Source organism: Ranitomeya imitator, chromosome 5 (genome assembly GCF_032444005.1).
Source record: "Ranitomeya imitator isolate aRanImi1 chromosome 5, aRanImi1.pri, whole genome shotgun sequence".
In the NCBI taxonomy this organism is placed as follows: domain Eukaryota; kingdom Metazoa; phylum Chordata; class Amphibia; order Anura; family Dendrobatidae; genus Ranitomeya; species Ranitomeya imitator.
The window spans coordinates 552912424-552927752 of record NC_091286.1 but is presented as its reverse complement, the minus strand read 5'-3'; the positions used below and the strand labels follow the sequence as shown (position 1 = coordinate 552927752).

General features: G+C 42.9%; 1 protein-coding gene across 2 annotated transcripts in view; it reads right to left on the bottom strand.

Moving 5' to 3' along the window:
• PXYLP1 (2-phosphoxylose phosphatase 1) overlaps nucleotides 1-15329 on the bottom strand; it is a 113263-nt gene that overhangs the window by 21070 nt on the left and 76864 nt on the right. The gene's annotated exons all lie outside the window — the stretch shown is intronic.

Here is a 15329-nt window from a genome sequence, read left to right as displayed (position 1 = left end):
ATAGACAAGGTGGACAGCAGTGTGAGCAGCCTATTCTTATCTCAGCACCTCTGGTATCTACAGTATTAGATCAGACATGGTGGACAGCAGTGTGATCGGCCTCTTCTTATCTCAGCACTCCTGATATCTCCAGTATTACATCAGATAGACAGTGTGGACAGCAGTGTGAGCAGCCTCTTCTTATCTCAGTACCTCTAGTATCTCCAGTATTAGATCATATAGACCCGGGGTGTCAAACTGCATTCCTAGAGGGCTGCAAACAGGTCATATTTTCAGGATTTCCTTGTACTGCACAGGTGATAATTTAATCACCTACACACATAATGATTGCAGCACCTTGTGCAATGCTAAGGAAATCTTGAAAACACGCATGGTTTGCGGCCCTCGAGGAATGCAGTTTGACACCCCTCATATAGACAGTGTGGACAGCAGTGTGAGCAGCCTCTTCTTATCGCAGTACCTCTGTCTATATGATCTAATACTGGATATACCAGTGTGGACAGCAGTGTGAGCAGCCTCTTCTTATCTCAGCACCTCTGGTTTCTCCAGTATTAAATCAGACATGGTGGACAGCAGTGTGAGCAGCCTCTTCTTATCTCAGCACTCCTGATATCTCCGATATTACATCAGATAGAGAGTGTGGACAGCAGTGTGAGCAGCCTCTTCTTATCTCAGTACCTCTGGTATCGCCAGCATTACATCAGATATACAGGGTGCACAGCAATGTGAGCAGCCTCATCTTATCTCAGCACTCCTGGTATCTCCAGTATTAGATCATATAGACAGTGTGAACAGCAGTGTGAGCAGCCTCTTCTTATCTCGGCACCTCTGGTATCTCCAGTATTAGATCAGACAGGGTAGACAGCAGTGTAAGCAGCCTTTTCTTATCTCGGCATCTCTGGTATCTCCAGTATTAGATCAGACAGGGTAGACAGCAGTGTGAGCAGCCTTTTCTTATCTCGGCACCTCTGGTATCTCCAATGTTAGATCAGATAGACATGGTGGACAGCAGTGTGAGCAGCCTCTTATCTCAGCACTCCTGGTATCTCCAGTATTACATCAGATAGACAGGGTGGACAAGAGTGTGAGCAGGCTCTTCTTATCTCAGCACCCCTGGTATCTGCAGTATTAGATCAGACAGGGTGGACAGCAGTGTGAGCAGGCTCTTCTTACCATCCCTGGTATCTCCAGTGTTACATCAGAATATCGTCTGGGAGCACATCTTCCTACATATGAAGGCAGAGGGTGGAGCATCCTCCTGCCAATGTTCACAGGCACCCATAAAAACATCCTACGAAAGCTTTCTATCAGTATAATAAGGTGGCATCCATTTAAATTCAATAATTAGTTCCTCTCCAGAAAAAACAATTGCAATTTGCAAATTAAAAGTACTTAGGAATTGATTCATAGACATTTTCTCTAGTTAATTCAGTTTTTCCATTCCCAGACAACCTCTTCAAGTTCCCGATCACTGTGAGCATTCAACTACTAGGCCCAGCCCTCTCCAAAGCTCCCAGTGAGAATGAATGGAGTGGAGATATGCATGTTTGACATCGGCACCATTCAGAGCCTCTCTCTTGGAATTGGTGGGGGTCCCAACAGTTGGATCCCCCCGCAATAAGGAATGGATAGGAGATAACTTCACATCTTGGTGCAAACCCTTTAAATCTTATACATGTTGATACAATTTGGAAGACCTTATTTACTAAGGATAGGATTGAACACAAATCTGAAATACATTATAGTATAGTGTAGATTGATTTTGTTCACTTGCTTTAAAATTAAATCAACTTTCTAAATAGCTTGCATTACATATTGTCTATCATTTTGCTGTTTATGTCTTATCTAGCAGAGCGCTCTGAAAAAACGTTACCAATATGTCAAAGCTCACGCTCCTGCTGGCTCTATGTGCTCCCTTCTCTCAGTGTTAGAGATAGCAGCAGGGAGGTATACAGATCTCTGCATTATGGAGAGGAAAGAAACTATAGTAAAGGGAATAAACAAAAACTACAGACTATAGATAGGGAGGAAAAAAGTACAGTATTAGAGCTGTGCTGATAAATGAGAAGTTTAGTCAGGCGTACCCAAAATACACACCGAACTCACATTCAACCTATTTTACTGGGCGAGAAACTACAGCAAGAAAAAACAATCTGAAACTTTTTCCATAGACATGTCTTTCTCTTTTGCGGTTCACAGGGGGTTAATATAATGAATGTTCTGATTGCCCACCTGAGTTTTAATCTAAGCACTTGTTGTTTTAGTGTTCTGTGTTGTATAAAATGTTAATATGTGGTTCCATTTTCATGCCATGACTAAGACCTGATGGTTGAAACTCGTCGGCGTTGACCACCTGGGACCCCCATCTATTTTTTGCAAATGTTTGCATTTTAATGTGTTTCCAATAAATTGACTTTTTAGAAGATCCATGCTGGAGATTATTTTTTCTTTTTCATTGGATATGATATAACTGCAAACTGCATATCAGGGGGTCTAAATAAATGAAGGAATGACAATTGTGACAGTGAAATGTTATTAACTAAAAGGGTAACAATTATGTGAAGAAAAAAAAATCGTTTTTCATGTCAAAGTTGTCCATAGCCTTTAAAATTCATTAACAGATATGCTGCATGTTAAAGAATGTAAAACCACAAATACAATTAAGATAATGAACTGTAATCTGTAGCTGAATCATATGCATAGAAAATTTAGAAAAGAATATTTTTTTTTTGCCAAATTTTCCAAAATAAGCCAAAAAAAAAGCCAACTTTGTTATTCCTATTTTACAGTCTTCCATATAGGTATTGCACTAACACTTCATCACACCCGAAAGTAGCAAGGTTTAGAAATAAAAGCATAATTAGGACATTTTATTAAAGCTAGCAATAATATATATATATATATATATATATATATATATATATATATATATATATATATATATATATTTTTTTTTTTTTTTTTTTTTTTATTTCATTCAGGCCCTATAAAATGAATTAATTCCTACTGTATTTATGCCAGGAAAGTTACGTACGGGGCATACCAGTGCCAATTTATGCATTTACCATGCAGAAGAGACATTTAAAAAAAATTTTTTTAAATTGCCGTATATCTTAAAAGCACATGTGAAAAAAAATTGTTTGAAAATTAAATACTAATAATTTTATAGCACATTAATTTTTGCTATTAGATACTCAGCCTTAAAGACATATAGTAAACAGAGATATACGGTAGTTCATTAACAATATAAAATGACCGCAAGATATTAGATAGCAGTTATATTAATGGTAACTTCATAATATGATCATTTTAGGAGACAGGGCACGCACCTATTAGGAACAGAATTGGGAACACACTGCTGCTCATGTTGTAGCCTTCTAGAAGTCCACTATGGAAATGGCAGGGGTTTGCTAAAACACACTATATATTTTGTGTCTGGCGGAGAACCCCTTAGAGGGACAGGGCAAGCTTTCACGGTTTTGCATACCTAACAGTCGTTCAGTTCCTGGCAAAGGAAAAAGGCAAACAGACCACAGAAAGAAAGGCTGTCTTGTTCTCTTAACCAACATTGACTTAAACATTTGCAAGTGAAGTTTTGTGGTCTTTGCTGCCAACTCGCTCAGTTCTCGCACAGCACTATCTAGACTGTCCGGAACAGTTACTTTTGTATCCTAAAAGCCAACTTTGTACATTTTTGTCGGAAAATTAAACCTGACATATAAGGCTACTTGCAATACGTCGCAATGCATCGTTTAGGGGAAAAAACGCATCCTGCAAAGTTGTTTGCAGGATGCGTTTTTGCCCCATAGAGTAACATTACCGACACATTGCGACGTATTGACACATGTCGCAACCGTCGTGCGATGGTTGCGCCGTGTTGTGGCGGACCGCCGGGAGCAAAAAACGTTAAATGTAACTTTTTTTGCTGCCGACGGACCGCTTTTTCCGACCGCACATGCGCGGACGGAACTCCGCCCCACCTCCCCGCTCCTCACAATGGGGCAGCGGATGCGCAGGAGAAATGCATCCGCTGCACCCGTTGTGCGGTGCATCAAACGCTAGTGTCGGAATCTCGGCCCGACGCACTGCGACGGGGAGAATCCGACGCTAGTGTGAAAGTAGCCTAATATATTACTGTATATACAGTGACATGTAAACCTTTGGGCACCCCGGGTCAAAATTAATGTTTTTGGGAACAGTTATGCAAGCTAAAGATGAATGATCAGTAAAAGGGCTAAAGTTAAAGATGACTTTTTCCCTAAAATACAAAAGAAAAAAAGTCAATTTTTTACATTTTAAAAATTAAAAAACGGAAAATGATAAAATTTGGAGATTTGGGTTCACAGATAACTTTGACCAAGGTTTCAGACCTTAATTAGACTGTTAGGGTTATGGCTTGCTCACCATCGTAGTTAGGAGAGGTCAGTTAATGAAAATTTCCCAGCTTTATAAAAACCCAGCCTCCTCTAACCTTCTGCCAAAAAACAGCAGCAATGGATTCTTCTAAGAAGCTGCCTAGCACTCTGAAAATGAAAATGGTGGAGGCCCACAAAGCAGAAGACTATAAGAAGATAGCAAAGTGCTTTCAAGTTGCCCTTTCCTCAGTCTGAAATGGAATTAAGAAATTGCAGTTATCAGGAACAATGGAGGTCAAGATAAGGTTTGGAAGACCCAAACAAAATTTCAGTGAGAGCTGCATGTAGGATTGCTAAAGAGGCAAATCAAAACCCCAGCTTGACTGCAAAAGACTTTCAGAAAGATTTAGCAGACTGAACAATAGAACAATGTACCACAACTTCAGAGACACCTGCACAAATATGGCCTTCATGTTAGAGTCATCAGAATAAAACCTCCCCTGCGTCTTCACCATAAAATTCAGCACCGGAAGTATGCAAAAAAACATCTAAACAAGCCTGATACATTTTGTAAACAAGTCCTGTGGACCAATGAGATTATAATAGAACTCTTTGGCCACAATGATCAAAGGTATGTGTGAAGAATAAAAGGCACAGAATTTCAGGAAAAGAACATCTCACCAACTATTAAAAATGGGGGTGGATCAATTATGCTTTGGGGTTTTGTTGCAGCCAATGGCATGAGAAACATTTCATGGGTAGAGGGAAGAATGGATTCAATGAAATTTCAACAAATTGTTGATATAAAACATAACACCATCTGTAAAGATACTGAAGTTGAAAAGAAGATGGCTTCTACAAATGAATAATGATCCTAAGCACATGTCAAAATCCACAACAGACTAATTCAAAAGGCTCAAGCTGAAGGTTTTACAATGGCCCTCACAGTCCCCTGATCTGATCATCATTGAAAATCTGTTGCAAGACCTCCAAACAGCAGTGCATGCAAAATAACCCGGTAATCTCATAGAACTGGAAGAATGGACAAAAATCCCTCAAACAAGAATTGAAAGACCCTTGGCTGGCTACAAAAAGAATTTACAAGTGGTAATACTTGCAAAAGGGGATGCAACTAAGTACTAACTATGTAGGCTGCCCAAACTTTTGCATCGGCCCATTTTCCTTTTTGTAATTTTTAAAGTGTAAAAGATGAAAATACATACATATTTTGCATAAAATACACAAGGAAATGTGTCATCTTTCACTTTAGCCCTTTTAGAGATCATATCATCTTCAGTGCGCATAACGGTTCACAACACCAGTCATTTTGAGCAGGGGTGCCCAAATTTTCACATGCCACTGCATGTGTATACATTTATGTATTATACAAGAAATAGAAAAGCAGGAGCAGACCCAGAGTAAGGTGGGTGCAAAGCCTCCTCGGCAAAAAACAATACCTTCCGGATTTTTCTAAAAGACTGGTACTGTTACGTGTTACGGAACCACTCAGCACCCAGAATATGTTGTGCAGTTATATGTATGTATAATAGGTTCCATGTGAGATGCATCAGCCCACAGGCTGCGCCCCTGGGCAGAGGGGACAAGATATTCCCCTTCTGTCCTCCCCCCACCTTTGTAATTCCCACAGTAAATATCGGCAGGCTCCGGCCCCCTGCGGCTATTGTAATGTATGTCTGGCCTGCCGCTTTTCAATTGGCCCGCCCTCTGTATCTGTATGATATATTCTGTGCCCTGTGAATAAAGTGTGGTCAGACTGGAAATACATGGAGAAGCAGTGAGATTTTATATGCGCTCATGTAATCAAGGAATTCCAGCCAGCGTCCTTCATTCAGACTCCAGCCAAAGAAGAGTGGACCTCCTGAAACACGGGGTGGTACTGAAAGAGGTACCCCAGCTTGGTAGACCCAGTTACAGGTACTATCTAGAATACTTGGTGTTGTCACTAATTGTGGAAGTGGAATAATTAATTGTGGAACAAACTACTAGCTGTAGTATGATTTGGGGTGTATTCATTTTTGCATCAATTAATTTAAGGAGCAAAAACACTGATACAGAAAAACTTTGTGAACACCAAAAATTGTTTCCGTCACAAAGCTTTCGGTCAGGACTGTAAACTATTAAATACATCTTTTTAGACCGGATGAGGCTGCTGTACCATGTTCGAGTTATAGTTTTTTTTCTGAACGTTTCCATGCTTATATTAAAATGAGCTATTAATATGCAGCCTTTCTGAAATGGAATTTTTAACGCAAGTATACCAGGCCCATCAGGTCTAAGATCTATTTAATAATGTCTACATTTTTTTTATTGTGAAACCAGACTTATTTTCCTGTGTGTAGGCATATTTTTGTGAATTCCGCTTTTTGTGTTCATGACATCCACCTTTCTTCGGCTTCTGTCAGCCAATATGGCACCTGTGCGTCTGGGGGATACCTGATGTAAGCTGCTAGACATCGATTTGTCCATTATGGCCGGGTCCAGAGCCTTTACTCATTATAAAGTATCGCTTATAAGGGTACAAGGTATGTTCTCTTTCCTCTTGTTCTTGTGCTTAATTCCTTATTAACCCCTTCATGACCAGGTAATTTTTCTTTTCATTTTTCATATTTTTTTCCCTTCTCCTTCTTCCAGAGCCACATTTTTTTTATCTTTTCGTCAACTGCTGCTGTGCCAGGCAATTGTCAAATGTATAACACAGTCGGCATCTACCGGGTATAGTGTGCGCTCCGTTCCCGAATATCCTTGTAGAAATCCTGCAGAGATCATATCGCCGAATTTTCACCTGAGGGAGTCTATTTTTGCTAAGGATTGGATAAACGAGAGAGGCTTTAAGAGGTTTTCCCCACTAAATAAGTTACCGTAATCTCAATCAATAGATCTTGATAAGCTCTACAATTGGATGGGTTTAAAAAACAAAAATGCAGAGCAGGGGCACATTATATACGTATACCCCTTTTTTTTTTTACATATATATATATATATATATATATTTTTTTTTTTTTTTTTTTTTTTTTTTCATATATACATTTTATATACATATACTTTTTTTTTTTTTTTTTTGTGCAAAACAACCATCACCAAGACAGGGCGGGAATTAATACGGTGCCGTCATGGATCTGGAAAATCAAATTACCCGTAAGTAATTATCATTTTTTCCCTTCCCCACGACGGCACCAACGTGAGAGGAGAAAATAGAAGAAGAAGAACTCCTAGGGTGGGACAACAGCCGATAAGACTTTCCTCCCAAAGGCAAGACTTGAAAGCCCCAAGTTTAACCTATAGTGGCGAAAGAAGGTAGAGGGTGAAGACCATACCGCCGCATTACAAATTTGCTCTATTGACGCGTTTGCCCTCTCCGCCCAGGATGTGGCGATAGCTCTTGTGGAGTGTGATGTCACCTCTAGTGGAGGGCATTGCCCTGCAGAAGAGTAAGAGAGTGCAATAGCCATGCGGAGCCACCGAGCAATAGTAGATTTCGTGGCTTTTTTACCCCTGTTTGCTCCCTGAAAGGAAACAAAAAGGGCTGAAGATTGTCGCCATGATTTTGTCACCTCCAGGTATTGGATTAGGCAACGTCTGACGTCCAGGCAATGAAAGGTTTGTTCTCCCTGGGATTTTGGATTCGAACAAAATGAAGGTAAAACAATCTCCTGGTCCCTGTGTAATTTTGAATTGACCTTTGGTAAGAAGGCCGGGTAAGTTTTGATTATTACTCTATCCTCCAGAATTGTAGTGTATGGAGGATCAATAGATATAGCCTGAATCTCACTAATGCGTCGGGCAGACATCAGGGCAACCAGGAGAACCGTTTTTAGGGTTAGGATTTTTTCTGATATGGAGCTAAGAGGCTCAAAAGGAGGACAAGTTAAGGCCTGGAGCACTAAATTTAGATCCCAGGGAGCAACTTTTGGCCGAGGTTTAAATGGTCTGGCCGAGGAGGCGGCTCGGATGAACCTGTACACCCAGGGGTGATCCGCCAAATAACGCGCCGAGCGCTGAAACTTGCACCTTTAGGGTGCTGGTAGATAACCCTCGTTCCAGACCTTTTTGGAGGAACTCTAAGACTTCTTTTATTGGGACTTTCTGAGTGGTGGTTGATAGGCGTCGCCCTGAGAACTCTAGAAATTTCTCCCAGATTTTTTGATATTTATTAGATGTAGTTTTTTTCCTGCTGGATAGCAGAGTAGAAACTAATGGAGCTGAGAAACCTTTTCCTAGTAGAAGCCCCCTCTCAAGTTCCAAGCAGTGAGATGCAGATTGTGTACTTGAGGATGGAACACTGGACCCTGATGTAGAAGGTTCGGCACTTCTGGAAGGATCCATGGGTCCGATATGGACATACGCCTGAGCCAGGTGAACCAGGCCCTCTTCGGCCAGAAGGGTGCAATCAGTATTATTCGTGTTCCCTCCTCCCGGATCTTCTTCAACACTGTCGGTATCAGCAGAAACTGAGGAAACGCGTAGGCCTGATGGAAATCCCATTGGTGTAACAGCGCATCTACTCCTTCTGGGTTCTCTCGCGGGTTCAGGGAATAGAACCTTTCTACCTTTCGGTTTTGCTTTGTGGCAAAGAGATCTATTTGTGGGGTACCCCAAAGGGCACAGATTTCCCCCAAAATTTCCTGGTTTAAAGACCATTCGTTCTGATGTAGTATATGCCTGCTTAAGAAGTCTGCAACAAGATTGCTTGTTCCTTTCAGATGGGTACTCGTCAAAGATAGGAGGTGATTTTCTGCCCAAGAAAACAGTCTTTTGGTTTCTTCTAACAGGGATCTTGACCTTGTTCCCCCTGACGATTTATGTAGGAGACTGCCGTGCTGTTGTCGGACAAGACCACTAGGTGTTTCCCTTCGACAATTTCTTCTGCTTGCAGAACTGCTAGCCTTACTGCTGTTAGCTCCTTTAGGTTGGAGGATGCTGACTCCATCTGAGGATCCCATCTCCCTTGCAGAATTTGATGTTCTAAATGTGTCCCCAGCCGAAAGGGCTTGCATCCGTGGTTAAGACCACCGGATCTTGGGCTGACCACGGTACCCCGTTTTTTACATTTTCTATTTTTAGCCACCAAATTAAAGAGTCCTGTACTTGTGGCCATAGAACGATTTTTTGATTTAGATTGTGGGGATCTTTTGCCTGTTCGGTCAGTATTTGCCATTGCAACTCCCTTGAATGTATTTGTGCCCACCGAACCGCTGGGATTGTGGCTGTCAACATCCCCAGAAGGGACATGGCTTCTCTTAACAAGATAGGCCGGCCTGATTGCGTCCGTTTTATCTTTTGTTTTATGGCGTTGATCTTCCTGTCCGGAAGGATACAAATTTGCCTGACTGAGTCCAGTTGAATTCCTAAGAATTCCTGTATCTGGACTGGATGCATCTTTGATTTTTTTACATTGATCAGCCACCCCAATCTGGATAATAGGTCCCGTACTTTTGAGACTACTAGTACGCATTCTTCCTGGCTGTCCGCCACAAGGAGAAAGTCGTCTAGATATGGTATTAGTAAGATATTTTCCTTTCTTACCAGCGACGCTATCTGAAATTATTTTTGTAAAAATTCTGGGAGCCACAGACACCCCGAAGGGGAGACACTGGTACTGTAGATGAGTGGGGATTTGATTTATTTCTACTATTAGTCTTAGGAATTGTTGATGTTCTACACAGATGGGGATGTGATAATAGGCATCTGTGAGGTCTATTACTGCCATGTAACAGCCTGGATATAGCAGCTTTGTTGTAGTTTTTAACGTCTCCATTTTGAATTTGTCTACCTTGATGTATTGGTTTAGGGATTTCAGATTGAAGATCGTTCTTAGCGAACCATCTGGCTTCGGTGTGAGGAATAGGGTACTGTAATATTCTTTCCCAACTTCTTGTGTTGGTACTTCTACGAGAACTTGCTTCTCCCTGAGATGAACTTCCCTTCCCAATATTGCTTGATTCCTTTTTGTGACATGGGTGACCTTTACTCGATGAGGAGGGAGGGAGGTGAAATTTAGACGCAGGCCTTCGGTTAGTAGGGATACTACCCACTGTGATGTCTGCAATTTTTTCCATTGGTGGACAAAAAAACGAAGTCTTCCTCCCACCCGGATATCGGCGTCATTGTTATTGTTTGGGGTCTGATTTCTGAGGAGGCTTATTAAAGAGATATCCTCTTTCTCTTCTCTCACCCCAGGGCTTCCCACGGGCGGATCTATCCCCCGGCCTGATTTTCCTGAACCCCGAAAGGAACGCCGGTTATCACTCCACCGCCGTCTTGAGAAGGGGGGAGGTGGGAAGTGTTTCTTCTTATCCGCAGCCTTCTCTAGAATCTCATCAAGTGCCTTCCCAAATAAAAATAAAAAATAGTTATATACTCACCCTCCGCCATCCAGCGAAGCTGCGCCGATGCTGCTGCCAGCTTCCGTTCCCAGTGATGCATTGTGAAATTACCCAGATGACTTAGCGGTCTTGCGAGACAACTAAGTCATCTGGCTAATTTCGCAATGCATCACCGGGAACGGAAGCTGGCGGCAGCACCGCGCGCATCGGTGGACGGTGGAAGGTAAGAATAGCACAATTTTTTTAATTTTTTTAAATTATTTTTAACATTATATCTTTTTACTATTGATGCTGCATAGGCAGCATCAATAGTAAAAAGTTGGTCCGGGATTGGGCGACACACTGGCACGGACTGGAGAGGAGTAGGGAGGGGGCACTGACTTGGAGAGTAGGGAGGGGCCAGACAAAGCCTGTCGCTGATAGGTCAGGGCTTGCCGGCCGCGACCAATCAGCGATGCGGGATTTCCGTTACAGACAGAAAGACAGACGGAAGTACCCCATAGATGATTATATAGATAGGAGATTGTTGCAGACCAAGTAGTACACCCGTTCTTGGTATTGGTATTCCCCAATGGCGGTGACAATATAGTAATGTGACAGGCAAAATTGTTACGGAATAGTCTGAGGAATTTAATAAAAGAGTTTAAGGTGTCAATTCAATTGATCGAGTATCTGTGGGATGTACTGGAAAATGTATTTACTCTATGAAGGCCGCCATGCAACATTCAGTCCATGGGTATGTCTGATCAGAGCTGTAATACCAGCAAGAGACCTACACAATATTATGTTGGAGCGGGATGGAAGAGGACTGCGCTATAAGGTGATTCTGGGGGGAAAGCATCCCAGGAATAGAAGATGGATGAGGCTTGCAGATCTCGGAGTGATCATACAAAGTGACAAGGCTTGCAGATCTCGGAGTGATCATACAAAGTGACAAGGCTTGCAGATCTCGGAGTGATCGGACAAAGTGATGAGGCTTGCAGATCTCGGAGTGATCATACAAAGTGACAAGGCTTGCAGATCTCGGAGTGATCATACAAAGTGACAAGGCTTGCAGATCTCGGAGTGATCGGACAAAGTGATGAGGCTTGCAGATCTCGGCGTGATCATACAAAGTGACGAGGCTTGCAGATCCCGGAGTGAACATAAAGTGACGAAGCTTGCAGATCTCAGAGTGAACATACAAAGTGACGAGGCTTGCAGATCTCGGAGTGATTGGACAAAGTGACGAGGCTTGCAGATCTCGGAGTGATCGGACAAAGTAACGAGGCTTGCAGATCTCGGAGAGATCATATAAAGTGACGAGGCTTGCAGAACTCGGAGTGACCACAGACTTATGTAGACTTTTCACTTTAACAGACACTAATGTAGTGATATGACTGAGGAAGTAAGGGGAGGTTTCAACAACAGCCTTGGCAGCCTCAGCCTAGAAGCGAGTTGTCATTTTCTAGCAGTCATAGTGACTAGTATTGACCCTGTATAAGCCCAAGAGAGTCAGATGCCATAAGGGTACCGTCACATTAAGCGATGCTGCAGCGATATAGACAACGATGCCGATCGCTGCAGCGTCGCTGTGTGGTCGCTGGAGAGCTGTCTGTGTGATGCCGAGGTCCCCGGGTAACCAGGGTAAACATCGGGTTACTAAGCGCAGGGCCGCGCTTAGTAACCCAATATTTACCCTGGTTACCTAAAAGAAACAAACACTACATACTTACATTCCGGTGTCTGTCGCGTCCCTCGCAGTCAGCTTCCCGCACTGACTGTGAGCGCCGGAAGGCCGTAAAGCAGAGCACAGCGGTGCTGGTCGTGTCGGAATGGCCTGGACCGTTTTTTGATCGTTGAGGTCCCGCTGGGTAGCACACATCGCTGTGTTTGACACCTTACCAACGACCTCGTTGACAGGACGTCCCATTGAATCGTCATGAAATAGCATCGTTGTACAGGTCGCTACATCGCTGCTGCGTCGTTGGGGAGATCTCACTGTTTGACATCTCACCAGCGACCACACAGCGACGCAGCAACGATCCCTGACAGGTCATATCATTGTCGGGATCGCTTAAGCGTCGCTAAGTGTGACGGGGCCTTTAGGGTCATTCCATGGTGACTCACGTTACATTCACAAGCCAAAAACAGGCTACAGACTGTTCTTTGAAGGCAGGAAACAGAAAACAGCCCCTCTTGGGCTATCTGCACAAAAGCTGTTCCACTCAGCATGTCCACATGGACTTTTCCTCTCTGAACCCTGTTCACACAGGTAATATACAAATGATCAGGTTTTTAAATACATCAGATAGGGATTGCATACATCAGTTAGGACTGCTCTGATATAGGTATACCTTGACGTTTGGTGGAGCAGCTTAGTATACATTTTTTGCAAAAACGTATCAACCAAATATCCTGTTTGCTACATCTTTTTACTAGCACTTGCGGATTACTCTGATTTTTTGAAACTGAGTGTTTTTGGTTTTACTATGCTCTTTTGTGTCTTCAAGTGTTCTTTGAAGGCACGCACAAAATGGAGTGAATGGATATTGTACATGAAACTATTCTCAATAGATTTCAACACAGATTTTTCAAAATAAAATTAAATACAAAATACAGTGTTATTACTTGGTAACTTACGTTACAAAAAAGGCAAGGCAATTGGTAAACAGGGGAGAAGCACTATTTTTATTGTATTAAAATGCCATAGTCCCAGCAACTTTAAAAAATTTATTTTAACCTCTCAAGTTAAAAGCAACAGTTTTTATTACAAGAAGTATAGATAACTTACGTTACTAAGCTGATGGTAACTTACAGTACAATATGTTACCATCCATTGGATTAAACTTATTGTAAGGTAAGTTACCATCATCTTTGTAACGTAAGTTACTATATTGTGTTGTAACGTAAGCTACCATGGAATGACCCCTTAGAAGATTCTGCTAGGTTTAAGATCCTCCACATATCATACAGGCCGATAGATCTGTGCACCAATACGTGGCGATTACCGATCAGTCTCATTTATTGGTTATCAGTGGTATGAGTAGAAAGCATTTCTGTTCCAATAGGAATGTATATGTATACACTGCACGAGAAGCGCGTCTCCCTACAGACTCCATGCCGGCTTCCTATCGGTCACTCTGTTCCAATAGGAATGTATATGTATACACTGCACGAGAAGCACGTCCCCCTACAGACTCCATGCCGGCTTCCTATCAGTCACTCTGTTCCAATAGGAATGTATATGTATACTAGATTGTGGCCCGATTCTAACGCATCGGGTATTCTAGATTATGCATGTCCCCGTAGTATATGGACAATGATGATTCCAGAATTCGCAGCAGACTGTGCCCGTCGCTGATTGGTCGAGGCAACCTTTATGACATCATCGCCATGGCAACCATTATGACATCATCGTCGCTGTGCCCGTTGCTGATTGGTCGAGGCCTGGCGGCCTCGACCAATCAGAGAGGCGGGATTTCCAGGACAGACAGACAGACAGAAAGAAAGACAGACAGACAGAAAGACAGACAGACGGAAAAACCCTTAGACAATTATATATATATAGATACTGCACGAGAAGCGCGTCCCCCTACAGACTCCATGCCGGCTTCCTATCAGTCACTCTGTTCCAATAGGAATGTATATGTATACACTGCAGGAGAAGCGCGTCCCCCTACAGACTCCATGCCGGCTCCCTATCGGTCACTCTGTTCCAATAGGAATGTATATGTATATACTGCAGGAGAAGCGCATCCCCCTACAGACTCCATGCCGGCTCCCTATCAGTCACTCTGTTCCAATAGGAATGTATATGTATACTAGATTGTGGCCCGATTCTAATGCATCGGGTATTCTAGATTATGCATGTCCCCGTAGTATATGGACCATGATGATTCCAGAATTCGCGGCACACTGTGCCCGTCGCTGATTGGTCGAGGCAACCTTTATGACATCATCGTCGCCATGGCAACCATTATGACATCATCGTCGCTGTGCCCGTTGCTGATTAGTCGAGGCAACCTTTATGACATAATTGTCGCCATGGCAACCATTATGACATCATCGTCGCTGTTCCCGTCGCTGATTGGTCGAGGCAACCTTTATGACATCATCGTCGCCATGGCAACCATTATGACATCATCGTCGCTGTGCCCGTTGCTGATTGGTCGAGGCCGCCAGGCCTCGACCAATCAGAGACGCGGGATGTCTACGTCCTTTATGACATCATCGTCGCTGTGCCGATCGCTGATTGGTCGAGGCCTGGTGGCCTCGACCAATCAGAGAGGCGGGATTTCCAGGACAGACAGACAGACCGAAAGAAAGACAGACAGACAGAGACGGAAAAACCCTTAGACAATTATATATATAGATACTGCACGAGAAGCGCGTCCCCCTACAGACTCCATGCCGGCTTCCTATCAGTCACTCTGTTCCAATAGGAATGTATATGTATACACTGCAGGAGAAGCGCGTCCCCCTACAGACTCCATGCCGGCTCCCTATCGGTCACTCTGTTCCAATAGGAATGTATATGTATATACTGCAGGAGAAGCGCATCCCCCTACAGACTCCATGCCGGCTCCCTATCAGTCACTCTGTTCCAATAGGAATGTATATGTATATACTGCACGAGAAGCGCGTCCCC